Source organism: Dipodomys ordii, unplaced genomic scaffold (assembly GCF_000151885.1).
Source record: "Dipodomys ordii isolate 6190 unplaced genomic scaffold, Dord_2.0 Scaffold1, whole genome shotgun sequence".
Classification (NCBI taxonomy): Eukaryota; Metazoa; Chordata; class Mammalia; order Rodentia; family Heteromyidae; genus Dipodomys; species Dipodomys ordii.
Window position 1 is genome coordinate 39258229 of NW_012267217.1, and position 4404 is coordinate 39262632.

Genomic DNA, 4404 nt, shown 5'->3' on the forward strand with positions numbered 1-4404 from the left:
GTGGCGCTGTAGCTCAAGTGGTAGAGCGCTCGCCTTGAGCTGAAGAGCTGAGGGACAGCGCCCAGGCCCAGAGTTCAAGTCCCACAACCGACAAAAAAAAAAAGATACATAAATTTGATGGGAGGTGTGCAAAGCAATAGGAACAGAGATTTTTCCTAAACTGATTCCATATTAGATTTAGAGAAATTAATTTAACAGAGAGTTGCAGTCTCCTCAACTCTTTATTCCATCTTCAAAATTTCTGCACTTAGCAATGTTAGACCATTTGTTAATCCAGAGAAGAACCAACAGAGTAAGTTATAGGAAGGATACAAGGGTAATGTCTGTATTATAAAACAATTTAGTATAGCTTCCTCACATATAGCTCTGTGTTCCAGAAAACATATGCTAGTCCTGAATCTGAAATAATTAGGGAGGAAAGAACACTGAACACTCAAGCATGTGTTTCAGAGGGAACTATGATAAAATTTAGCAAATATTTTAATTTTGAATACATTCAAGTTTTCTAAGTTAAATGGAATACCTCATAGGCTAAAGCTTTCTTACTCATCTTCCAACTCCTTATGAATCTCTCCCTTCAAAATCATTTAAATAAAAAAATATTTCAATAAAATTTTTTATTCTTTAGATTAATGGATATGAATGTCTCATTAGAGGCTGTTAACTCCTAGAACTTGGGAGTATGTTGTATTTCTGTGCCACATTTTATAAATTTATTTTTAACTTACTATTGGTCATATGAATGTTATTACAAACTATTCACTGATATTTATTACTTTATCATCTCAACTAACCCTTAAAAGTTAGAAACTACACAAGCCCAATCACCCTGGAGATTGTAACACCCTCACATACAGGAGTCTCACTGAATGATTGGGTAGTATCATGCCTTTGACTGACAATGTCCTTGGTTTTTTGTTTGTTTGTTTGTTTCTTTTTTTAGCAGATCAAGTTGCATTTTAACTTTTAGATTGTGAGCTATGCAAACTTTGCCCCAAACTACCTTACAGAATCTCCTTCTGACTAATACTCATTGTTTAGGTAAATCTGACAAATACTTTTGAGCTAATTACACAGAAGTCATTATTAAAAGAAGACTTTTCTCACAGGGCACCCTAAAGGTGGTAGTACTTACAAATTGTGCCTCTTCTATTAGTTCATAGTTTATGTTTGACTTATTCTGTCCCTCTGCTGATTTATGGTCTTACGTGTCAAGAAAGTTTTCTGATTAATTATTCTCCCTCAATTCAGTTTAAATGTTTTTCTTACCAGTAGGTCATCTTTCTCAACATTGTTACTGTGTAATATATTTCAGGCTTCTCAATTAACTTCTAAATCTGTTTATCAGAAAATCTTTCAGATCATTTGCCTTTTCTTCTTAGTCCTATTTTAATGACTCTATTTGTATTTAAGAGCACATAAAATTATATTCTATGTTATATTCAAATTGCACCAGTTAAGTAGGAGTTCAATAGTTTGATAGAATTAAGATGGTACCACTTGACATTGGATTCAGCCATCAGCACTTAATTTTTGTATTATCTAACATTTTCTATTAAATTGTGGAGTTTTATGATTTTATATTTTCATTAGTTAAAACTAAAAATCCATGTATACCTGATTATTTCACCATTAAAACTTTTAACATGCATTGCAGTAAGCTTAGTGCTATGATTGAGCCACAATGTTTTACATATTTCTTTGTATCAAATATCGTATTAAACATTTAATGCAAATTTAACTTTCAAAAGCAAACCCTACAAAAATCAGGTATTATCTGTGAACATTTTTGTAGACCACTTTTGAAATACTTACTATTGTTTTTCGACATAGACTGGACTAAATTTCATTTAACTTTTAAGTGATTAAAGTTGGGTATTTGCATATAAAGAAAAATCTAAAAATTCATCTCAAGGTAGATACATTTGAAAGTAAGTACTTCAGAGTTTATGCTGTGTATTAAAATTATGCCCCAAATAAACCTGTTATGTCTTTAAAATTCCAGTTCTGTTATTACTGTGATGTTTGTAGTGTTACTAATGAATATTGTGAACATACATATTCATTTTTAAACAACTTGAAACCCACATTAGAATCTGGGCCAGAGAGAATAATTGTTTAGAATTAAATTACCTCACTAGGGTGTCCAGTTTGTGATTAAATTTTTAAGAAAATTCGTGTATTTGGAATTTACAACTTGGCTTCAGTTTAAAACAACACTTTCCATTTTATTTATACTTTTAAATTTCAGAAACATCTTTATGCTTTAGACTCACTAGACATAATATTACTTAAAAACTCAGGGTCCTTTTCATCCCTTGTACACTGAAGGCATTCAGTTGGTACCAAATAGGCAGTTAGATCCAGTTAAGTATTTAAAGTGGTTGTTTTATCTAGAGTTTCATCTTATTATAAGATTTAGTTAAAATCGACATAATATCTGACTTCATCGATCATAAAAACTTACCCAGTTCTGTAATTACTCAAAAGAAAGAATGACTCAAACTACTTGACTACGTTATAGCAAATTTAAGCCTTAAAGTTGAAGCACAGGCTTAAAACCTTCCTGTTCTTTGGTTAAATGACTTCATGATGGGAAGAAGTGTTTCATTTGGTTTTGTTTTTTCAATAACAGACTGAATAAAGTAAAGTCTTCCAAGAGAATTTTTGAGAGGTAATTTAACATTGTAAAACATCTTTTTCTAAAAGTAAACTAATGAGTTTAATCCTTTGTAACAGCTTGGGTGGTTTTGAGAAGGTAAACTGTGGCAACCTCCCTATCACATCGTCAATGTGAGCAGTGGTTCTTGGAATAGATAGTTCAGTCCCTAAATCAGTATGCTGTGTATTTGAATCTTAGTGGTAAAGATATTTGTCATCAGTCTCAGGCTCTGCACCTTGTTACCAATCCTCTTAACCATATTTTAAACACACACACACACACACACACACACATACACACACACACTTAAAAAAAAAGAAGTTTAACAGAAAACTAAAAGATGCAATTCAAAGATAGGATTTGGTTTAACTTTGAATTGCTTGACTTCTGTGACTTTTTTTCTGATCACATTTATTTATTTAAGCAATTTTTGTATGCCTTGTTATTTTGTTTCCATACAAGTTATATTGTGTAAATGTTTGTGTAAGCTGGAATCATCCTGAGTTTTTGGTTGATGATTTTTCAGTGAAAATACATGAATAATTGTAAAATACACTATTAGGGTGTTGTAGTTGAAACATGGAGATGTGTAGCTGCTGTGCTTTTTCTAAATGGGCAGGAGAAACATAAGCTACAAAGTATTCATTTCTGAGGATGGTTTTCTGGAAAATAGCTGAAAAATATAGCACTTCCTCAGAACCTTCTTTCTTGTTAACGGGTATCTTTTGTTGGTGTGTTTTCCTCTCACCTTACAGACAAAAAATCATATATGAATTTATGAATAATTACTTTTAGTTACTTTGCTTTTGTATAAGCTGTCTGAGACCTTGCTATGCTGTATAAGTTGTGTTTGATGGATCAGTGTGAGTATGAAATAAAGCAGATCTTTTTTCTTTTGTATTATCTATGGATGCCACTATGAAAGCTGACATTAAGCCACTAAAGAGTTTTCTATGAATAAGTGTAAGTAAATGCTTTGATATATATAAACCTAAATAAAAAGATTGTATTAAGACAGAGTCATTGAAGAAGGAGATTTTAAGGCAGTTCTTTAGGTTTAAAAAGGCTTGCTGTAAAATGGTGCATTATTCCATTTATTAAAGATCATATTAATGACAACAGCAGTTGTAGTTTTTTTTTTATTTCATGAGCTCTCCAGAACTCGTTATTGCCAGCATAACTTTATAGCTTAGTATAATACATCAAAAAAATCAGAAGAATTGCTATGTTCTGGCCATCTTCAATATACTAGGCCCTGTTAGTTATTTCATATACCTACTTAATAATTTTCACAACAACCTTACAAAATATGTATTATTGTCTTTCATTTATAAACAAAGAAATAAAAGGTCAAAAACAAATACGCTGTCCAATGCCACAGAGCTGGAGTGATGAGACCTTAGTGCACTCTCCGTTTTGCTTTAAACTACAGCTTCAAGCTTTGTTTGTGACAAAAAAATCAAAAAATACAAGTGGCTTAGTAGTTAGAGTACTTAGAAACATGTATGAAGTAACTTCAGGGTGCCCAAAAGAGTACTCAACTATTTTCTGTCTTTTGTTCCTTTTTTCTTTCCTTCCTTCTTTCTTTTTCTTTTGTGCCACTACTGAATCTTGAACTCAGCCACTCCTGTAGCTTTTTCTTTTTTGGGGGGGGGGGATCCAGTCGTGGGGCCTGAACTCTGGGCCTGGGTGCTGTCCCTCAGCTCTTCAGCTCAAGGCTAGCGCTCTACCACTTGAGCCAC

At 32.6% G+C, this 4404-nt stretch overlaps 1 protein-coding gene across 1 annotated transcript in view; it reads left to right on the plus strand.

Moving 5' to 3' along the window:
- Bmpr2 (bone morphogenetic protein receptor, type II (serine/threonine kinase)) overlaps positions 1-4404 on the plus strand; it is a 180866-nt gene that overhangs the window by 174602 nt on the left and 1860 nt on the right. The window lies entirely within an intron of this gene.